This window comes from Adiantum capillus-veneris, chromosome 7 (genome assembly GCF_014529385.1).
Source record: "Adiantum capillus-veneris isolate H3 chromosome 7, ASM1452938v2, whole genome shotgun sequence".
Classification (NCBI taxonomy): domain Eukaryota; kingdom Viridiplantae; phylum Streptophyta; class Polypodiopsida; order Polypodiales; family Pteridaceae; genus Adiantum; species Adiantum capillus-veneris.
The window spans coordinates 89,504,466-89,529,226 of record NC_140937.1 but is presented as its reverse complement, the minus strand read 5'-3'; positions in this window follow the sequence as shown (position 1 = coordinate 89,529,226).

Genomic DNA, 24,761 nt, shown 5'->3' with positions numbered 1-24,761 from the left:
CACCATTTGTCGAAGCTAAGTCTATTGAAACATGGGGGATTTACATTCAAGGTCCACCACTTGTCCAAGCTATTATCGCTAGTAGCATGAGTGGTTTTGTCTCAAGATTCACCACTTTTTCACTCTATGTCATCATATTAAGAATATTTGGGTGTTAAGGTCCACCACTTGTCCAACCTATAAGGCTATATCTTAAAGGTTATTCTTTCTCACCACTTGGAGTGACCATGATAAGTTTTACATGGGGGTTTGGTTCCAAGGTCCACCACTTGTCCAAGCTAGGGTCCATTGAAACATGGAGAGAAGGATGCTCCACCATTTGTCCAAGATAGACTCCATCGAAAAATGAAGAGAAGCAAGCTGCACCACGTCTCCAAGATGCTAGGATTCATTGAAATACCTTAAACCCAGGATATTTTATACATGGGGGGTTTATATTCAAGGGCCACCACTTGTCCAAGCTATTATCGCTAGTAGCATGAGTGGTTTTATCTCAAGATTCACCACTTTTTCACTCTATGTCATTATATTAAGAATATGTGGGTGTTAAGGTCCACCACTTGTCCAACCTATAAGTCTATATCTTAAAGGTTATTCTTTCTTACCACTTGGAGTGACCATGATAGGTTTTACATGGGGATTTGGTTCCAAGGTCCACCTCTTGTCCAAGCTAACTCTATTGAAACAGAGAGAGAAGCAAAGGTCCACCACTTGTACAAGCTAGGCTCCATTGAAACATGGAGAGAAGGATGCTACACCATTTGTCCACGATAGGCTCCATTGAAACATGACGAGAAGCAAGCTGCACCATCTCTGCAAGATACTAGGCTCCATCGAAAACATTAAACCCACGATATGTCATAGATGAGAGGTTTACATTCAAGGTCCAACACTTGTCCAAGGTATTATTGGTAGTAGCCTGAGTGGTTTGGTCTCCAGATTCACCGCTTTTCCACTCTATGTCATTACATTAAAAATATGTTGGTGTTAAGGTCCACCACTTGTCCAACCTATAAGGCTACATCTTAAAGGTTATTCTTCCGTACCACTTGGAGTGACCATGATAGGTTTTACATGGGGGCTTGGTTCCAAGGTCCACCACTTGTCCAAGCTAACTCTATTGAATCATAGAGAGAAGCAAAGGTCCACCACTTGTCCAAGCTAGGCTCCATTGAAACATGGAGAGAAGGATGCTCCACCATTTGTCAAAGATAGGCTCCATTGAAACGTGACAAGAAGCAAGCTGCGCCATGTCTCAAAGATGCTGGGCTCCATCGAAAAACATTAAACCCACGATATGTCGTAGATGAGGGGTTTACATTCAAGGTCCAACACTTGTCCAAGCTATTATTTGTAGTAGCCTGAGTGGTTTGGTCTCAAGATTCACCACTTTTCCAGTCTATGTCATTATTATAAGAATATGTGGGTGTTAAGGTCCACCACTTGTCCAACCTATAAGGCTACATCTTCAAGGTTATTCTTTCTTACCACTTGGAGTGACCATGATAGGTTTTACATGGGGGTTTGGTTCCAAGGTCCACCACTTGTCCAAGCTAACTCTATTGAAACAAAGAGAGAAACAAAGGTCCACCACTTGTCCAAGCTAGGCTCCATTGAAACATGGAGAGAAGGATGCTCCACCATTTGTCCAAGATAGGCTCCATTGAAACATGACGAGAAGCAAGCTGCACCATGTCTCCAAGATGCTAGGCTCCATCGAAATACATCAAACCCACGATATTTTGTAGATGAGGAGTTTACATTCAAGGTCCACCACTTGTCCAAGCTATTATTGCTAGTAGCCTGAGTGGTTTGTTCTCAAGATTCACCACTTTTATTAAGAATATGTGGGTGTTAAAGTCCACCACTTGTCCACCCTATAAGGCTACATCTTAAAGGTTATTCTTTCTTACCACTTGGAGTGACCATGATAGGTTTTACATGGGGGTTTGGTTCCAAGCTCCACCACTTGTCCAAGCTAACTCTATTGAAACATAGAGAGAAACAAAGGTCCACCACCTTTCCAAGCTAGGGTCCACTGAAACATGGAGAGAAGGATGCTCCACCATTTGTCCAAGATAGGCTCCATTGAAACATGACGAGAAGGAAGCTGCACCATATCTCCAAGATACTAGGCTCCATCGAAATACATTAAACCCACGATATTTCGTAGATGAGGGGTTTACATTCAAGGTCCACCACTTGTCTAAGCTATTATTGCTAGTAGCCTGAGTGGTTTGGTCTCAAGATTCACCACTTTGATTAAGAATATGTGGGTGTTAAGGTCCACCACTTGTCCAACCTATAAGGCTACATCTTAAGGGTTATTATTTCTTCCCACTTGGAGTGACAATGATAGGTTTTACATGAGGGTTTGGTTCCAAGGTCCACCACTTGTCCAAGCTAGGCTCCATTGAAACATGGAGAGAACGATGCTCCACCATTTGTGGAAGCTAAGTCTATTGAAACATGAGGGGTTTACGTTCAAGGTCCACCACTTGTCCAAGCTATTATCGCTAGCAGCATGAGTGGTTTTATCTCAAGATCCAGCACTTTTTCTCTTTATGTCATTATATTAAGAATATTTGGGTGTTAAGGTCCACCACTTGTCCAACCTATGAGGCTCTATCTTAAAGGTTATTCTTTCTCACCACTTAGAGTGACCATGATAAGTTTTACATGGGGGTTTGGTTCCAAGGTCCACCACTTGTCCAAGCTAACTCTATTGAATCATAGAGATCAGCAAAGGTCCACCACTTGTCCAAGCTAGGTTCCATTGAAACATAGAGAAAGGAATGCTCCACTATTTTTCCAAGATAGACTCCATGGAAACATGAAGAGAAGCAAGCTGCACCATGTCTCCAAGATGCTAGGCTTCATCGAAATACCTTAAACCCACGATATTTTGTACATGGGGGGTTTACATTCAAGGTGTTGAGATGTCGAGCTCTACACCTTGAGCTGGCATCCACTACGGGTCTTGGCCGCTTACGAAATTTACTCACTGGCGCGTTAGGTGATCGACACGGAGGATCTCTGCCAGTGATTCTACAGCTGGACTACACTTATAGTGCCAGCCTAGTAAGCTTCTAGCGAGTTCACACTTAGTGACCGCATGTACATATGTCCTACTTTTCAGCTTTAGCACTTAGTCATTTTGTACTCTCTTTTCTGTGAAGAAGAAGAAGAATCTTTCCATCTCTGTGTGCTTTGTGCTTGTCTTGTGTAGCTCTCTTGCATCCTCATTCTTTACATGGTATCAGAGCCTGGTGCAGGCAAGAGAGGCTAAGAGAGCAAGAGCATCACAATCCCTTCGCACAAGTTTCTGAACAGGTCTCCAACATGCAGTATACAGAGATTTACTGTACAAGTACAGTGGTTGTATGTACGCTTGATTGTGGACACTCTTTGAGTGTAGAAAGCGTTACAGGAACCACGATAGCAGGTTCAGCAGATTTGCAGGTTTTTGCAGATTGTAGCTATTTTGTCTTAGTGCTTCAAGATGTCTGACGGTTTCAGTCAGATTGTTACTGAGAAGCTTGAGAAAAATAACTACCCTGCATGGAAGTTCAGAATAACAAATTTCCTAAAAGGAAAAGGTTATTGGGACTATGTAGAAGGAGACAATGAAAAGGAACCAGAGATTCCCGAGGCAAATGCTACAGCAGAACAAAGGAAAGCTTTGAGGGACTGGCAACAAGGCCAGAGCAAAGTGATGTATTGGCTTTCTATGAGCATCACAGATGGCATGATGGGCTATCTACAGGATGCTGAAACCCCCGCCATTGCATGGAAAAACTTAGGCAGAGTATTCGAGGTGAACACCAAGGCCAGGAAGCTTCAACTAAAGTCGGAGCTAAATCAGGTTAAGAGGAACAACCTCTCCATCAATGATTATGCTTTGAAGATCAAGAGTATCATTGAGGCTCTAGGATCTATTAAAGTCTCAGTGGAAGACGATGACATTGTCCGTGCATGCTTGGATGGTCTAGGAGATGAGTATGTACATTTTAGGTCTTCCATGAATACAAGAGACGACATCCCCGTGTTCCAAGATTTGATTTCTATGCTTATTCTTGAGGAGAAGAACCTTGACACATCTTCTTCTCATGCCAGAAATAATTCTGAACAGGCCTTCTATTCTAACTCCAACAGAGGTAGAGGTAGAGGTCGTGGTCGAGGCCCAAGGGGTTGTAGGGGCCAATTTCTGGAAGGTCAATCAAATCAAAACAATACAGGTGGCAGGGGAAACCAGTCTCAAGGCAGGGGGAGTCAAAGAGGTCGTGGTGCAGGATCAAGCAGGCAGCAACATACTCCAGATAGTAGAGAATGTTGGACTTGTGGTGAAAGAGGTCACATGTCACGTGACTGTCCAAAGGGAAAAGCAAGTAGAAAGAGAGAACAGGGCAACTATGCATCTACTAGCAGAGATGCAGATGACAGCAAAAACAAGCGCATGTTTGTTATGCAGCATGTAATGAATACAATGACTGCAGAGAATTCCACCCAAGATGATGTTTGGTATGTGGATTCAGGTGCCTCTAATCACATGACGTCTCGTGGAGAGTGGTTTAGAGATATGCGCAAACTAGATGTGTCAGGCTATGTGCAGACAGGAGATGACACAGCTCACCCCATTGCTCATGTAGGGGACATACCTCTAAATACGAAGAGTGGGAAATCAAAGTATTTAGCAGATGTACTTCATGTCCCAAACATTACAAAGAATCTTGTTTCTGTTGGACAAATGGTTGAGCAGGGTTTGCAGGTTCGCTTCAATCCAAATGGCTGTTATGTAGAAGATTTCCAGAATGGCTGTAAGCTGATCACAGAGGGAAAATGTGTGGGCAGAATGTTTACGCTGAATGTAGACATGCCTGAGGTAAAAGCTGCATTATTTGCACAGGGCACAGGTGTTGTGGCTGATGTTGACATTTGGCACAAACGCATTGGCCATGTCAATGAGCAGAGATTGCGCAGCAAGCAATCAAAACAGATTGTAAAAGGTTTGCCCAAATTCAAGGTGGATGGTATGCATAAAGTGTGTGCAGCATGCCAGTTTGGAAAACAGTCAAAGGGCTCATTTCCACATGAGCGCAATGTATGTAAAAAGCCACTTGAGGTGGTGCACACAGATGTTTGGGGTCCAACCGATACTGCAAGTATACATGGTTGCAGGTATTATGTCTCTTTCATTGATGACCATACAAGGAAAGTATGGGTCTACTTCATGCGTAACAAAAGCGAAGTGTTTGGTCACTTTCAAGACTTCAAAGTCATGATTGAGAAGGAGACAGATATGCAAATCAAGACATTGAGGTCAGATGGAGGGGGAGAGTACTTCTCCAATGATTTTTCAGATTTTCTGCGAATGCATGGTATACACAGGCAGTTTACATGCAGATATACTCCACAACAGAATGGGGTCGCAGAAAGGAAAAACAGGCACATTGCAGAGGTTGCACGTGCATTGATGAATGAGAAGAACATGCCTCATCATTTCTGGGCTGAAGCTGTAAATACAGCTGTGTACATTATGAACAGGACACCTACAGCTACGGTGCATGATGTAACACCTGAGGAAAAGTTTACAGGTACAAAGCCTGATTTGGCACACTTGAAAGTGTTTGACTGCATAGCTTACGTGCATGTACCAGATGAGTTGCGTAGGAAATTGGATCCTAAAGCAGAGAAATGTATTCTTGTGGGATATTCCCTTGAACAAAAGGGGTACAGATGCTACAATCCTACTACACGAGAATTACGAGTGAGCAGAGATGTAGTCTTTGATGAGATGAGCAGCTGGTACAGTAATGCACATGGCACTATTGGGGCTGATGTAAAAGATGATGTGGTTGTACAAAATGTGAGGCCACAGTCACAGGTTTTGAGTGGACCACAAGAGTCCTCTTCTCGTGGCTCTGTTGAGAAACCATGGAATGGTAGACTACGTACGCAGGTTACTCCACCAACAGGTACAGGGAATGTATCACGAAAAGGAAAGGAAAAGGTTGATGAACCTCCCTTTATGGCTGATGCATCATCAGGTTTTTCACATGTAGACATGGATTCAGATGGTTCTGAACAAAGTCTTGATGAGGAATTTGGAATTCCGGCTGTCAGGACACCTGGTGTAAGGAAAGTACAAGAAGATGCTAGAGGGCAAAGGAGTGACCCAGGACCGCGCAGATCTAATAGAGTCAGAAATCCAGTTCAGAAATTGACTTATGATGGGTATCTAGCGCATCACCAAGCCTACATGGCTAAGGTGATACAGGATGTGGAGCCCACATGTTTTGAGGATGCAGTTGGAAATGTGCATTGGGATGATGCAATGAATGAAGAGATGGCTGCATTGGAAGCAAATGACACATGGTAGTTGGCGCCATTGCCAAGTGGCAAGAAAGCTATTGACTGTAAATGGGTGTATAAAACCAAGCATAAGGCTGATGGTAACATTGAGCGTCACAAGGCAAGGCTGGTCGCAAAGGGTTATGCACAGACGTATGGCATAGACTATGAGGAGACCTTTGCTCCAGTGGTAAAGATGACGACAGTGAGAGCTATCATAGCAGTGGCTGCATCTAGAGGATGGATTATGCATCAAATGGATGTAAAGAATGCCTTCTTGAATGGTGAGTTGCAAGAGGAAGTGTATATGGATCAGCCACCTGGTTATGTCGATCCAGGTTACCCAGATTATGTATGCAGACTTCTCAAAGCTTTGTATGGTTTGAAGCAGGGCTCTAGAGCATGGTATGATAGGATTGCCAAGTATCTTGTCAGTATTGGTTTTAGGAGAGCTCATGCTGATCATTCACTCTATGTACGTGAGAGTGATGTGGGGATTGTGGTCATTACCATATATGTAGATGACCTTATTATTGTTGGTGACAATGCTATGGAGATTGACCATGTGAAGGGTCTTCTCAAACAGGAGTTTGAAATGAAAGATTTAGGCGAGTTGCGCTACTTTCTTGGCATTGAGGTGATCAGGACTCCAGAGGGTGTATGGCTATCACAGAGACAGTATGCTTTGGACATGTTGTCAAAGTATGGTATGGCTGATTGTAAGCCAATTTCTATTCCCTTGGATGTGAATGCAAAGCTGAGTGCAGAGAAGGGTGATGTTGTTGAGGATGTCAACATGTACAGGAAGATTGTGGGTAGTCTAATCTACTTGACTATCACAAGGCCAGACTTGAGCTACATAGTAGGCTTGGAGAGTCAGTTCATGCAGCTTCCGAGGAAGCCACATTTGGATGGAGTACGACGCACACTTAGGTATGTGCAAGGTACTCTTGACTACGCATTGTTCTATGCAGCAGATGCACCATTAGCATTGTATGGGTATACAGATGCAGATTGGGCAGGTAGCATTGTTGATAGGAGATCTACGAGTGGCTTCATGTTCTCTTTTGGGAGTGCTGCTATTACTTGGAGCAGCAAAAAGCAGCCTACGGTTGCTTTATCGAGCACAGAGGCCGAGTACAGAGGTGCAGCAGTTGCGGCGTGTGTGCGCTCCTTGCCGCACTGTCGAAGCAAGGGACTTGCCAATACACCGTGTGCGAGCCACAAACGGCTCCAAGCACACAACAAGCCTAAACTAGCAAGCTCAAGGAAACAAAGGGTGTGTCACTCACCGCTCTACGCTCGCCTTCGTGGTGGATTCCTCGCCGCGATGAAGAAGAAGCTGCAGTCGTGCCGCGCTCAACCGCTTCGCCGCCGTCGTGCCTTCATAATGCTCGATCGCACACACACTCTCCCTCTCTCTCTCACACACACACACAAGGAGGTGAAGAAGAAGAAGATGGAGATGGAGCAAGAGCACTCTTCAATTGCACAAATGAGAGAATGAGTAAAAATTAGGTTTAGTTGGCTTTTATAGGAGCTCACCCCATTCACACTTGGGCGCCCATGCTTAACCAACTAATCCCTTGAATGTCCAAGTTAAAGTGCGCCTCTCATCGACGATCACTCTACCTTTCCCTATTGGACCGACAAGCCCGGTACCTGACTCTAAATAATACAACGTTTATAGATCACAGGGTGTCCGTGTGCCGTGAGGGTTAACATGCCCCCCTTCCTGATGTAGATTCCGTCCTCGGAAGTTATTGAGTTGAAGCTGGTTCGTCGAGGTGGAAGAGCATTTGAGATGAATGTCCTTAGCCTTCTTCAGTCACTGCAAAATCAAACAACATTGGCACAGTAATTGCATTCTCTTAAAAAGCATATGCAGTTTTAGATAGAAAAATTGATTGGTAAAAGAATTTCAAACAATTTGTTAGCAATGAACATTAAATTTCAATGTAATCAAATGCATAAACAGATGTAAAGGTAGAAAATTAAACAAGTCTGGGGTCACTAATTTGACGGTCGAAAAGCACTAGAGATCGAATATTAATACCATGGGTAAGCTTCTTAATTTTCTGTGGTCAATTAAGTTGTTTAATCGCGAGAGCAAAGTATTCATGTTCGAGGGCTGACTAGAGGCTATATCTAGAAAACCTTGTAGTTAAGCTACCATAAAAGGAATTTCTCATGAAATCATCGCCTGACTGATTACTTTTTCTTTGACCCCCCAAAGTCTTTTCTCATTGATTCAATTATGAAGTGGGTGCTTATTTTGTATGCCTTGGGTTTTTTGCTTTTCAAGGAAAAGCGCCCACACTGGGAACCTCTAGGGCTCTAGTACCATAGGCAATACATGTGAGTGAAGTACCAATTCAAGCCAGGATTTCTCTTCCAGCATAAGATTTTACATTGTGGCACTTTGATTTTTGCTTGTTCATTTTCAGCATTTAAATTTTGTAACTTTGGGGGGTCATATAACACTGTTACCCTCCCCAGGCTCATCACATTAGTAAACTCCCTTTATAATACTTAAGCTAAAGGTCAATAGGGTTAAGCCCACTAGAAAGCCCTAGTACATTTCACACAATGCTGCCTAAATCGGATTAAGAACCTAAGTAACCATTGCTTATTAGGAAGGCATTCCCCATGGTATTAAGAGAAGATTTCTAATACCTAGCTTGGTCAAACTAGCTTAGTCGGACAGCTTGATTTTTAAACCTAGACAAGTGATTATGACAAAACATTACATTGAATTAAATGTTTGATACTAAGCCAATGCGCTGAATATTATGCTACCAATCACAATCAAAGCAGACAAACATGGATGCACAAAAGATAAGGGCAATGCTAATGGACAAGAAACACCTGTTTGTGTTTATGGTCGCGCTTGATTTGAAGGTTCCATGAAGGTCCAAATCCTATCAATAGCAACACGCTCATGTACACACTAGGAAACAAAAGGAATACCTCCAGGAGGCACATCAGTGGGAAAAGAGAACTTCGCTAATCACTCAACTTTAAAACAGAAACACTCCTATCGTACTAATCTTACCTACCCTCCATCACTCAAGTGATGAGGATCAAAGGTGTTTTATGGCATAGGTTTCTATTTCACTGTACCAGATGTGACATGTGTAGGTCTGAGTCAATGTTTTGACTTTAATGTGCATACTCGTTTGCTAATTGCTCTTGCTCTTTTCTTTTTTTTTGTGAGTATAAAGCTTTATATGTACATTCCCTAAGATTGGTGATTAAGAGGTCAGGGAAAAAGGTTGAGAGGGAAACAAGTGAATGATGGATGTCCACAAACACTCCCCCCTTCCTTGGGTAGATCATACCGTTTGAAATGAGCTTGTCACCCTTTGAAACCAATTGTTCCAGTTGGTAATAGGTGAGGATTTTTGCCAGTAGTTTGTTATTACCCTAGGTGCCTTGTCAAGCTGCAAGGGTGGTAAGGTACTCTCCCAGGATTGAACTTGAAGTGGTTCATTAGGTGATTCTTGAACACTGGGAGGTGTGGATTCTTTTGTAGCTTCATGGAGGTCCACTACTATAGATGGAGGTTGTGTAGAAGCTTTTACCTCTATGGATGTATTACATGAGGAGCTAGACGCTTCATGGGACTCCCCCCTTCCTGAGCTAGGTGGAACAAATCGTTCTTTCTTTGGTACCCAAACTAGCTCGGGAGCGGGTGTGTAGCATTCTGTGATTTTTTTCTTTCCACGATCATTGATTCGTTTTGGAGCTACGGGATTGGGCTCACTTGGGTCAGGTGATAGGTAAGAGCACAATCTACGTTTTGGCACCCAGATTTGATCATTTCCTTGATAGTAGCCTTGGGCTTCCAATAGTCGTTTAGGGATCCATCGCAACATTTTCTTATTTTTCTTGGAGCAAGTGGTACGGTTCTTACAAGGCTTCTGTTTTTTAGCACTAGCTATGGTCACTAAAGAATCTTTAGGGACCCACTTGTATGTTTTCTTCGTTACATTAGGATGAGTCTTGTCGGAAGCGATATGCATCGCTTGTAGCATATTTAAGGGTATAGGCATTTCATCCCCCTCACGTGTTACCCAGGTCGTCCCCCTATTTCCCCAAGTGTCTATGGTTGATGCTAGGTGGACCCAATCCACATTGTCTGATTTCGTCATCCCAGGTAGGATATCCATATAAGGAGAATCTTGGCCAATGTCTGTATCCTTCTTACAAGTGTAACAATATTGTAGTGGGGCCGAGTGAACTGTGGTGTCAGAGCGATGATCAATAATGGTTTTACTCCCTAAGGGGTGTACCTTACCAGTCACCAAATCCACTCTAAGGACAGAGTCTTGGAATTGCAAATAGACATGATTTTTAGACCAATCGTGAACCATTTGTGCTTCCCTCATGAATGGTCGTCCTAAAATCATTTCATATGACATAAGGTGTTTAGAGAAATCCATTACAATGAACGTATGTCGTACCTTGTGTCCTAGAACTTTGATCTTAACATCCTTGAGCATCCCCATAGGTTTGGCTATGGTACCATTTGCCATCTTTACCACAATGTTAGTAACACTGAGGCGGGGTTTTCCCATGGATTCCCAACAATCTTTTGTAACGATGCTAACTCCCGCACCACCATCAAGAATTCCCTTTATAGTTAATCCCTTGGTAGTGATGGGTAGGGTCGCATTAGACTCGTCGCCTTCAAAATACTGCCCTAATTCGTTAATGGGTACCTCGATCACAGACTCGTGTCCATCTAAGTCAAGTGATTGCACATGATTTTCCTCATCAATCATAATCGAGTCAGGCCTATTTGGTTGTGCAAACTGCGGTAATCCCGTTCGTAGCTCTCCGTTAAGGAATGCTCGAAGTGCAAGGAATAACTCAGGATCTCCATACAGCTTTGCTATGATCGTGGTTCGGACCTCAGAAGACATGAAGTCCACTAGTTTGGCAACATTCATTGGCGTTTTGCAGGGTGTAGGTCCTTGACTAGGAACTGGTGAGGATGGAATCTCATATTCGTCAATGGGATCAGGTATTCCTTCATTAAACATCCTTTCCAACAAGAAGGGTGTATGCTCACTTTCTGATGTCCTGTCCTCACTCCCTTCTTGGATGATACTAGATATGGCTAACGGTCTATGGTTCATGTGGGGTGGATGAACTTGCGTGGGAAACACTGTGTCATGAATTTTGACCTGCATGGGTTCTGGTTCTAGTTTCCTTTGAGTCTCCTCCACTAAACCTCTTAGAAGTTTCACCTGCTCAATCTCATCTACTGGGTTTGGGTACGTCCCAATCTTCTTTTTACGATTCTTCCCTTTTTGCCCCTGCGGTTTATCTTGGGGGTCTTGGATTGGATTTGGAAACACTTGTGGTGTTTTCAGAGGCTCTTTATGGTTTTCTCTTATTCGGTTTTCATTTGGTTCCATGTTACGGTTTTCTTTGTCGGTCTTTCCCTTTGTGGTATTGGTTCTAGTCTCCATTGTCTCGACTGAATCTGAATCATCCTCGAGGTCATTCATATACACGGGGTCATCTCCTGTTCCTATGTTTGTTTTGGAACTTGGCTTTGAATTTTCCGTATTCTGCGACTTCTTCCTTCGTGTCTTCTTTTTCTTTGCTTGGATAACTGACGCGGTATCTCTCTCTTCGAGGATATGGCTTGGCCCTTGAAGCATGGACCGTGTAATCGCATAAGCGGGTGCGACGGGTGGTATTGGCGATGTCACACTAGCAATTTTGACCAAATTCAGGGGTGTGATTTTAGGCGCATTTGGGTTATAAGGGCATTGGGCAATCAAGTGATCTATGCCACAACGATTACATGTGAGTATTGGCATTGCAGACGTGCTCCCTTGATTCATTTGCATCTGTGCAGCATTCTTTTGCAGCCTAATAGGGCACTCCGCTACTCGATGTGGTCCACCACACTCGTAGCATTGAAGAGGTGGCCTCCTAGCCTGGGTGTTGATATTTTGACCTCTGGATGCGACAGCAGCAGCTTGATAAACCGGCTTGACTTGTCCCCAACAATCTTCCATGTAGTATATAGGACATTCTTCCAATGTATCAAGACCGTAGGCAATACTAGTGTCTATTTCCTCCTCACAGCCATCTGCATAAGCATTAGATGGCTCGCAACCCACTTGGTTCATAGGGGCGACTCTTGGATGCGGGGGCTACGGTCCTAGCACAGGAGGTGGTAGCGGTGTAGCTTGTACAACATTTTGAGATCTAGGGACCATGTGTTGCGGTAGTTGCTCAACAGGTGGAGTAGGCATCAATACAGGAGCTCGAGGTGCATCCGTCCAGGCTACAGGTGGTCTATTTTCCATCATACGTTTGATCATTAAACAATCCTTAGCTTGGTGACCATACCTACCACATGCGTTGCAAGTTCCATTAAATTTTACTCTAAACGTAGGGCACTCACTAGTGCTATGTGGACCTAAGCAAATGGAACACCATTGTTGCTCCCTTCTTGGATACATGTGACTATTTTGAGGGGGTCGATTATCCTTAAGAGACTCTTGGATTGCCTTGGTGAGGTCTGTCAAGAATGTCTCAAATACCTTTGGCTCATTGGCAATGGGCTTTGCAGTCATGGGTTTATACTCAATGGCTTGTGAGCTAGTGGATCTCGTGTCAGTAGACACCCTCATGCCTGCTATCATCAAGTTGTCCTCTAATTGGATTGCATTGGCAGTGACATCTTCCCAGGTTGTGATACCTCTAATCACTAGTCCATTATAGATTCCTTCATTCCTCAACCCTCGAATGAATCGATCAAGAAGTTGGTTATTGTTGAAACGCTCATTTACAGGGCAGCGAGAGTTTAAGTGCTTTAGACGACTAATGAAGTCCCTTACTGACTCTCCTTCCTTACGTTCGGCCTTCTGTAGCTGAGATGCTACACCCCAAAGCACACCTTCTCGTATGTACTCCTTTAGAAACAACCTTCGAAGGGTAGGGTAGATTGTTTTCTCGTCCACCCTTAGGGTTCTATACCAATCTCCAGCCTTCCCACTTAATGTCAAGCTTAAGGCATTGCACTTATGTAGTTCGTTGCGTTCCCCTAAGGAATCACATACTTGTTCAAACACTTCAATGTGTTTTCTAGCATCTTCGTCCCCATTGAATTTTTGCGTGAGTTTGGCAATTTGTACTGCCTTACTTCTAGGCTCTCTATCAGATGCATGACGCATATTTTCCGCGATAGATCGACCTATGGTTTGAGCAAACGCTGACAAGTCACCTATGTGAGGAGGTAGGGCCGATGGAGGTACTCTTGGAATCATATGTGGGAGAGGGACGGGTACCGGTCTTGGCATATGTGTAGATGATGCAGGATATGGAACATAACCGGGCATAGGTCCACTCGGATAAGGGCTAGGGAGCGGCACTCGAGGAGCATAAGCAAGTGGTACTATTGGAGGTGTGGGGGCCATGTGTGCATAAGGGGCTAGAGGCACATATGGTCGAGGCCCCATATTAGGTACTACGACACTAGGTAGTGGCACTGCGCTAACCGTAGATGTCATCGGTACATTGTCTGTCAAGCTTATCCCTGGAGTGAGCACTGGGTTTTCCTTAATAGAGGGTTGAGCCAAGTTAGGGAAGCTAAAGTTTTCGCTCGGAGGCTCAGATTGCATAGAGACCCCAGGTGAAATGACGTAAGATGGGTCCATGGGGCTCATTAGAGGAGTCTCCATTTGTGATAGAGTAGGCGGTTGAGCGTTGCTCGTATCCAGAAATCTCATGGGGCCAGTTGAGAGTATATTTACCCCTCGGTTTTGCCTTTCTGATTGAATAATGCCATGGATAACATTACAGATCATTTTCTGTTGATCTTCGATGCTCGTGGCACTAGAGGTGGATTGTACCATCTCTATCCATCCTACATGGTAGGCGTGGCCAGAGTGTAGATCCGTCAACACCTCAGTGTGGAGGTCGTATGTCCAATGATCATTAATGAACAATCCTTCTAGAGTCGACGTGTTAATGGTTTCTTGTGAGGTAGAAGCAATGTTGCTCCCCGTGGTTTTACTTGTCACCAACGGTACTCTAGAGGGAACTTCTGAAGGAGGCAGCTCAACAGGGCCTTCTTGGTAAGAAGTTGGCAGGATATCCACATGGACACTCTTTGGGGGTGTGGGGTCCACGTGCGATGTGAAAGGAGAGTCCACTTCCCCACCCCCTTCGTGTGCTTCATTTGCATCAGGTTCCGAGCGAGTAGCTCTACCTAATGTTTCCATGAAACGGCTAAACATACTAGTACTAGGCTGTGGAGCTTCGGGAGGTGCATGGCCTTCTCTCTCAGTGTTTTGGGTAGGGTATGCTTCCATGATTTCTGAGTCGGAGGAGGAATCACTAGCGGCTATTTTAGGGTCTTGGGTGGTGCTACCTTGTGTCCCCGCTGAGGGTCTAGAGCTTATCGTGGATGGGTAATGGGTGTCCGTATGAACAGAGGCACTCTGAATATGCTCGTGTTCTAGCACCCGCCCAGAGCGTAAGTGCATGTGCTTTTGATACCCTTAGGTGTCAAAAAGCTGCTCTAGGAGGCCTTGTGACTAGTTTTTAGCATGTTTTTTGTTTGTTTTTTTGCTAGATTTTTTAGAGCGTGTCGTGGAATGGGCCGTGTGATAGCTCGAAACGAGCGTATCGGTCAGAGGGTCGTGCCGTGCTTTACAGCCCTCCGTTTGGTCACTCTATGCCCTCGGAATCCCTAAAACTGTCAATTTCCAGTAGGGAACTAGGCCCAAACTAGAAAGTCTAAGGGTGCAAGTGGGAAGAGAAAGGAGGAGAGTGGAGGACTTGTCCCACATGCTCTCATTCTCTCTTGAGGGAGTAGGGTATATATATAAGAGTGAGTCTAGTATATATCATAGGACTGAGGCCTGGGCCTGGGCCTGGGCTTGGGCTTGGGCTTGGGCTTGGGAAAATGATCCCGATCCCGATCTATCTTTTATACAAACCAACCCGTCCGTTTTAAGAGTCACGTTTTTTATTTTCGAAAAATTTCGCCGCCCGCTCGCTCGCGTTTTTTATTTCCGATTTTTATTTTTTATTTTTTATTTTTTATTTTTTACAATATTTTTTTTTCTTTTTCTTTTTGGTGCAGAAAATACAGAAATTGAAAACGCAGATATGCAAAAAATGCAGAAAACGCAGATACGTAGAAAATTGAAAAATGCAGAAATTGCAGAAAAATTACAGAAATTACAGAAATTGCAGAAAATTAAAAAAACGCAGAAATTGCAGAAATTGCAGAAAAAGATGCAGAAATTGCAGAAAATTAAAAAAAACGCAGAAATGCAAAAAATTGCAGAAAATTGAAAAAACGCAGAAATGCAGAAAATTGCAGAAATTGAAAACGCCGAACTTGAAAATGCAGAAATTGCAGAAATTGAAAAAACGCAGACAATAGCAGAAATTGAAACTTGACAGCAAATGCAGAAAAACGCAAAAAACAGAAATCTCCACACACTCCTTCCCTGCCTTTCCTATGATAGAAATTGCACCACAAGGAAGCGTAAAGTGCTAACCGAGCTTAGTGTAGGGCATATCCCCGGCAGCGGCGCCAAAAATGTGCGCTCCTTGCCGCACTGTCGAAGCAAGGGACTTGCCAATACACCGTGTGCGAGCCACAAACGGCTCCAAGCACACAACAAGCCTAAACTAGAAGCTCAAGGAAACAAAGGGTGTGTCACTCACCGCTCTACGCTCGCCTTCGTGGTGGATTCCTCGCCGCGATGAAGAAGAAGCTGCAGTCGTGCCGCGCTCAACCGCTTCGCCGCCGTCGTGCCTTCGTAATGCTCGATCGCACACACACTCTCCCTCTCTCTCTCTCTCTCTCTCTCTCTCTCTCTCTCTCTCACAAGGAGGTGAAGAAGAAGAAGATGGAGATGGAGCAAGAGCACTCTTCAATTGCACAAATGAGAGAATGAGTAAAAATTAGGTTTAGTTGGCTTTTATAGGAGCTCACCCCATTCACACTTGGGCGCCCATGCTTAACCAACTAATCCCTTGAATGTCCAAGTTAAAGTGCGCCTCTCATCGACGATCACTCTACCTTTCCCTATTGGACCGACAAGCCCGGTACCTGACTCTAAATAATACAACGTTTATAGATCACAGGGTGTCCGTGTGCCGTAAGGGTTAACAGCGTGCGAGGTAGCTTGGCTACGCACATTACTTGAGGACTTGGGAGTGCAGGTGGACCAGCAGATTTTCATCCATTGTGACAACCTCAGCAGCATGCAGTTGGCTAGGAACCCAGTGTTCCATGCCAGGACGAAACACATAGAGGTCCAGTACCACTACGTTCGAGAGCGAGTGTTGGCGGGCGACATCGACTTGGTCTACGTCAGCACAGAGGAGCAGATAGCGGATATCTTTACCAAGGCCCTCGGAGCTGAGAAGCTTCGACGTTTCCGGACTATGCTTAGACTCTGCGACATGCAGAGCTCGAGGGGGAGTGTTGAGATGTCGAGCTCTACACCTTGAGCTGGCATCCACTACGGGTCTTGGCCGCTTACGGCATTTACTCACTGGCGCGTTACGTGACCGACACGGAGGATCTCTGCCAGTGATTCTACAGCTGGACTACACTTATAGTGCCAGCCTAGTACGCTTCTAGCGAGTTCACACTTAGTGACCGCATGTACATATGTGCTACTTTTCAGCTTTAGCACTTAGTCATTTTGTACTCTCTTTTCTGTGAAGAAGAAGAAGAAGCTTTCCATCTCTGTGTGCTTTGTGCTTGTCTTGTGTAGCTCTCTTGCATCCTCATTCTTTACACAAGGGCCACCACTTGTCCAAGCTATTATCGCTAGTAGCATGAGTGGTTTTGTCTCAAGATTCACCACTTTTCCACTCTATGTCATTATATTAAGAATATGTGGGTGTTAAGGTCCACCACTTGTCCAACTTATAAGTCTATATCTTAAAGGTTATTCTTTCTTACCACTTGGAGTGACCATGATAGGTTTTACATGGGGATTTAGTTCCAAGGTCCACCACTTGTCCAAGATAACTCTATTGAAACAGAGAGAGAAGAAAAGGTCCACCACTTGTCCAAGCTAGGCTCCATTGAAACATGGACAGAAGGATGCTCCACCATTTGTCCAAGATAGGCTCCATTGAAACGTGACGAGAAGCAAGCTGCACCATGTCTCCAGGATACTAGGCTCCATCGAAAAACATTAAACCCACGATATGTCGTAGATGAGGGGTTTACATTCAAGGTCCAACACTTGTCCAAGCTATTATTGGTAGTAGCCTGAGTGGTGTGATCTCAAGATTCACCACTTTTCCACTCTATGCCATTATATTAAGAATATCTGGGTGTTAAGGTCCACCACTTGTCCAACCTATAAGGATATATCATTAAGGTTATTCTTTCTCACCACTTGGAGTAACCATGATAGGTTTTACATGGGGGTTTGGTTCCAAGGTCCACCACTTGTCTAAGCTAACTCTATTGAAACATAGAGAGAAACAAAGGTCCACCACTTGTCCAAGCTAGGCTCCATTGAAACATGGAGAGAACGATGCTCCACCATTTGTCGAAGCTAAGTCTATTGAAACATGGGGGGTTTACATTCAAGGTCCACCACTTGTCCAAGCTATTATCGCTAGTAGCATGAGTGGTTTTGTCTCAAGATTCACCACTTTTCCACTCTATGTCATTATATTAAGAATATTTGGGTGTTAAGGTCCACCACTTGTCCAACCTATAACGCTATATCTTAAAGGTTATTCTTTCTCACCACTTGGAGTGACCATGATTGGTTTTACATTGGGGTTTGGTTCCAAGGTCCACCACTTGTCCAAGATAACTCTATTGAAACATAGAGAGAAGCAAAGGTCCACCACTTGTCCAAGCTAGGGTCCATTGAAACATGGAGAGAAGGATGCTCCACCATTTGTCCAAGATAGGCTCCATTGAAACATGAAGAGAAGCAAGCTGCACCATGTCTCCAAGATGCTAGGCTTCATCAAAATACCTTAAGCCCACGATATTTCGTAGATGGTGGGATTACTTTCAAGGTCCACCACTTGTCCCAGCTATTATCGCTAGTAGCATGGTTTGGTCTCAAGATTCACCAGTTTTCCACTCTATGTCATTACATTAAGAATATCTTGGTGTTAAGGTCCACCACTTGTCCAACCTATAAGGCTATATCTTAAATGATATTTTTTCTCACCACTTGGAATGTGCATGATATGTTTTACATGGGGTTTTGTTCCAAGGTCCACCACTTGTCCAAGCTAGATCTATTACATATATATTATGCATACAATATTCAACTAGATTCCCTACCTATCATGTCCAGTAGCATGGATGCTCTAGCTTTAAGGTCCACCACTTGTCCAACCTATACTCTCTTATGTAAGGGAGATCTCGCTATAAATTCAAAACCTTCCCGCCTAAATTTTAAATTCAAAATCTGATCGCCTAAATTTAAAATATCCCTCCCAAATTTTAAACATCCCACCTAAATTTTAAAATATCCCGCCCAAATTTTAAAATTCAAACTTTTTTATAAAAATTTAAATTTTACCACTTAAATTTAAAATATTCCATGCGAAATTGATTTTAAATTCAAGTTTACCACAAAAAGATATCATTATACCACCTAAATTCAAATATGCAAACCTCAAATCATTATATTGTACATAAATTCAAACAAATTCAAATTAACAAGCCTGAACTGATATTAGTTTACAAAGATATGAATTTATCACACCTAAATTATGTCACCATGTTAGAGAGAGTGGTTAGAGAATTTGAACAAGGTCCACCACTTGTCCAACCTAGATACCAAGAAGGATTGAGTGTACAAGGTATTGTTTGGAGGTCCTTATAGTCCACTAGTCTCAAGGTCCACCACTTGTGGTAAGGGTCACCAAAAAGTGTATATATTCATCCAAGGAAATACACGTATTTTTGGTCTACATGTCCTAGTTTCAACCATTTATGTCCATTAGGTGTATCACTAAACAACACTACTATTTTTGAGAAACATAAGTTACAATCATATCTACAAATGGATTAGAGGAAAATCAGCTCAGCATACATCCAGAACTCGCTACAAGAATCGATTTTAACAGATCATGCAAGTAAGTCTTCCATTCAAGTTTACTAGTATTACAATGTGTTAGTTATTTGTGATATTTATGTATGTATATATACTATGTGTGCATATCGTAATTAAGTGTAATTATGTATCTGCATTATGTATGAGTATTACAATGAAATAACACAAATATACATACATACACATAGATAACACAGACGCACACATACATGAGCATGTATTTTCAAGAGAGAGATAGCAAGATACAGAGATAGATAGATAGAGAGAGAGAGATAGAAATACCTGTTTTCTAGAGAGAGGAGAGAGAGAAAGATAACAGATTTCACTGTGTTTATGTATGTGGAAGAGAGGAAGACGATGTATGGGAATATGTGCACGTATTTTCAAGAGAGAGACAACAAGATAACAAATTTCACTGTGGTTATGTATGTGGAAGTGAGGAAGACGATGTGTGGGAATATGTGCATGTATTTTCAAGAGAGAGACAAAAAGATAACAGATTTCACTGTGGTTATGTATGTGGAAGAGAGGAAGACGATGTGTGGGAATATGTGTATGTGTGCGGGGATATTTTTAAACTACGTATCTCTGTCTTTTGACGAGAGAGAGTGTGTGCAAGAAGAGTTACAGAGAACCATCTTCTCTATATGGAGAAAGAGAGAGAGTGAGAGAGAGAGAAATACCTGTTTTTTCTCTATTAGTGAGGTGTGCAATGTCTCCTGAGAAGAAGCTATGTCCGATCCTGCCCTTCTGGAAAGCATTGCGTATGTTGCTGTTTCTTTATCTTGTGCGCAAACTTTCAATCATGTGCGCTCCACCTGTGTGTTGTGTACGATGTCGGGCTTGCTCCTCTACGTGCGCGTATACTCCAACTGTGTGCGATCCATGTGCACTTTCTGTGTGTTTTCTGCTCGCCTGCTTTCTCTGTGTGCGTTGCTCGTGCGCTCTCTCTGTGCCTAATCTTGATAGGGTTTATTAGAATGCCACGTATGCTACAAGTCGATGTTTTATCATAGGATTAAAAGAAACAAAAGCAATATAAAACATTAACCAATTCACACAGCCAAAATTAAAGAAATCATGGTTGAAAATATGCAAAACATGCGTAACTCTATACTATGAATTCACTTTTTTTATAAAAAAAATCTTTGGGCGTTGCCCCTAGCCCCACGGGGGCGCTGCCCCTCGACCCCGCCCGGCAGTCGCGCCGGGAGGCGACAAGGGGCTGCCGTCCCTTGACCCCGCCCGGGTCACTGCCCCGGACCTTGCCTGGGGCGCTTCCCCAGGACCCCGCCCGGAACAATATCCCAAAATCAGCCTCCCAAGCCCCGCCATCGAGAGCGCTATATTCCATATCCCCGTCAAGAGCGCTACCCCCAAACCTCACGTGGAAGCGCTGCCTTGTCACCCCATTGTGGCATTGCCGTAAGACCCCGCATCAGGAGTGCTAAATGGGAACATTCTTCATTAGTGAAATTTTGAACATAAATTATATTTAGCATATACTTAAATATAATACAAATATTAACATATTAACTATACTACTAATTTACTATAGCAGTTCTAGATTATGTCCCATACTATATTTGAGGTGCCAAAGGTTTGGCCTTATAGGACCAAGTGCACACTGTGCCACAAAACTTGGCCACCACTTCACTTGCCAAAGTTTAGGCCACATGGTCAATCCTAAGTTTCCAATGTTCTTATTATGTCACCTTTTGCCTCGTGGAAAACCTAGGCTTGTTTTCACATACTCAGGCACTTCAAGCCATAATAAATTTTCATTACTCTTCGGCAACCCTTTTGTTCAAGTCTTTGAAAAAAACGTTGTTTAAGGCCACCCTAAACCATTTTCATTTAGGGGTGTCTAAAACTAGCTTTTTGGCAATTCGAGAAGAAAATGGTCAAAGTTTTATACTTTGTTTTAACCACTTGACCAATTCAAATATTGGAAAGCAAGGTCTTGTAATACTTTTCTTTGGACATCACACATTAAAACTAGGTCCCTCACTTGTCCAAGCTATGCTCTAATACAATAAAAGGCTTTTGGTTTCAAGATGCACCACTTTCCCAACCTTGATTCCATTAAAGAAGCTAGCTCTACTTAGACATTTAATAGCAAGGTCTTGTAGCAGTTCACATTGAACATTTTCCATGGCATCTAGGTCCACCACTTATCTAAGCTATGCTCTAATACAGTAAGGGGGTTTTGGTTTCAAGATCCACCACTTGTCCAAACTTGATTTGGGAAGCAAGGTCCTATAATAGTTTGCTTTGGACATTCACCATTACAACTAAGTCCACCACTTCTCCAAGCTATGTTCTAATACACTAAGGAGGTTTTGGTTTGAAGGAGAACCACTTGTACGACTTTGTTTTTGGAAGTAAGGTCTTTCATAGTTCACCTTGGACCTTGGACATTGGATACTACAACTAAGCCCACCACTTGTCCAAGCTATCCTCTATATATAGCCAAAGGGTTTGGGTTTCAAGATTCACCACTTTTCCAACCTTTCTTCCATTAAAGAAAGGAGGGGGGCATTATAACTAGGTCCACCAATTGTCCAAGATATGCTCTGATATAGAAAGGGGATTTTGGTTTCAATAATCCACCACGTGTTCAACCTTGCAAGACTCAAGGGATACTTGGACATTGGAAAGCATAGTCCTATAGTAGTTGATAGGTGGCAATGGGTATTACAACTAGGTCCAACCTATGCTCTCATATAGCAAAGAGGCTTTGGTTTCAAGGTCCACCACTTGTCCAACCTTGCTTCCATTAAAGAAATGAGGGGCTACGTAAACATTGGCAAGCAAGGTAGAAAGGTCCTAAGGTATTTCACCTTGGATATTGGGAATTATAACTAGGTCCACCACTTGTCAAAGCTATGCTCTGATATAGAAAGGGGATTTTCGTTTCAAGGTCCACCACGTGTTCAACCTTGCAAGACTCAAGGGATACTTGGACATTGGAAAGCATAGTCCTATAGTAGTTGATAGGTGGCAGTGGGTATTACAACTAGGTCCAACCTATGCTCTCATATAGCAAAGAGGCTTTGGTTTCAAGGTCCACCACTTGTCCAACCTTGCTTCCATTAAAGAAATGAGGGGCTACGTAAACATTGGCAAGCAAGGTAGCAAGGTCCTAAGGTATTTCACCTTGGATATTGGGCATTATAACTAGGTCCACCACTTGTCCAAGCTATGCTCTGATATAGAAAGGGGATTTTCGTTTCAAGGTCCACCACATGTTCAACCTTGAAAGCCTCAAGGGATACTTGGACATTGGAAAGCATAGTCCTATAGTAGTTGATAGGTGGCAGTGGGTATTACAACTAGGTCCACCACTTGTCCAACCTATGCTCTAATATAGCAAGGATACTTTGGTTTCAAGATCCACCATAATTTCCAACCTTGCTTCCATTAATATCCATTAATATAGTAAGGAGGATTTGGTCTCAAGGTTCACCACTTGTCCAACCTATGCAAACCTTTTCCATGTTGTAGCATGATTTTTTGTTTGAAGAGTATTTTTCTATAACTATGGATTTAACAATGTAATCTTTTTCACTTACAGGATGGACTTTGAATCTGGGGAGAAAGTACATATGATACTTGACAATGAAATTGTTGGTATTGGCTGTGTGTGTAGAACAGATCCAGATTCCACTTGTGGTGGTACAAAGATAGGGCAAGGAAATGTCTCCATACTAGTGGAGGAATTCTTGAAGGATGTGGTCCTACCTTTTCCTACAATGGATACTTCATCTCTCCAAGGCTCATTATGGAGTGTTGTTCGATGGTCAAAGCTTCTTTTTCAATCTTTTGTATTAAATGGGAAATTAATTGATCCACAGGAAAGCTACAATGGTGATGAAGAACATGATCATTCTGATCCTCTAGTTACAGATGCAATACCTATGACAAGCCCAGAATTTGAAGCAATGATTCGAGAGTCTTGGAGAAATCAGAGGGTCCTTTTAAAAGATGACACAATGATGCAAACCATGAATGAAGGGACCATCTTATATGTATTTCCACATGATTATGTCAACTTTCAGGAACTTGGTCCTGATTGTGTGGGTGTGGGTATTAAAAGATAAAATGCAAGCATTGATGATGTGGTTGAAGTGGGTAGCATCACTTTGCTAAAGTGGCCCATCAAGCAGACAACAATGTTGAATCGGAGCCCATTACAACGATTTGTTCCTGTTGATGGCATGCATGCTACATATGAGGATGTATCCAACGATGACAATGTTGGAAAAAAACTTGATGGGAGTAATGTTGTCCAGTTGTCAAGGAAGAGACGATACACTTTCATGAACAGGACTCAAAAATCAAAAGCATCACCAGCTTCGACTTTTTACCTTTCAAACAAATCAATTCAAAGGGTATCATGCATTGATTGTTGTGCACAAAAATGTTGCCAGTTTGCAGATCGTGATATGGTGACAAGGTTACGACAACAGTTTTGGGGAGAGTCTCAAAAATCACGCACTAATTATGTTTATGATGTTCTTTCTATATGTTATCAGAAAGATGAGAAGTCATGATACCAATTCAGGCTAAATGGCTCTATTGTTTGTTGTAGAGCATGGTATGAGCTACATGGAATACCAAAGACGTCATTTTATCGATACAAGGAGAACTTTGAAAATGGTGTGCGCCAATATGTACATGGGAATACATGTACATTGAGAAGGGAACTTCAACATACTAGTTTAGCAAGAGCACTACTAAATGAGTTTGTGGAAAACAACTCTGAGAATATGCCACATAGAAGTAGAACACTGCTAGATGGCTCAAGAGAGACTCAATTGGTGATTCCATCAACATACAAACAAGTGGATATTTTATGTGAAATCAACACGACACTTGACCAAATGGGCTATGAGAAGAATCTATCCCAATCTTCTTTTGGTAGAATTTGGAACAAAGAGTACCCACATGTCACTTTAACAAAGACGAGTGAGTTCTCTAAGTGCAATATTTGTAGCTCAATCAAGGCAAGGTTAGAAGCTAAACCTTCTCTTGAAGAGAGAGCTCTTCTCTTGAGGGAGAGAGAAGTTCACATGGCACAACAAAAGAGTTGCAGAAGCCTATATTATGCATGGCGCACATATTCAGAAACTCAACCACAAAAATATGTATGCATAATCCATGATAAGATGGATCAAAAGAAGACTGCCATTCCTAGATTACGCATTGTTTCCAAGGGTGTGGATTCAGGATATAATCTGCAGGTGGCATTGATTGGCATGATCACTCATGGACATGGAGAAGGTCATTACGGACACTTTGTCTTGA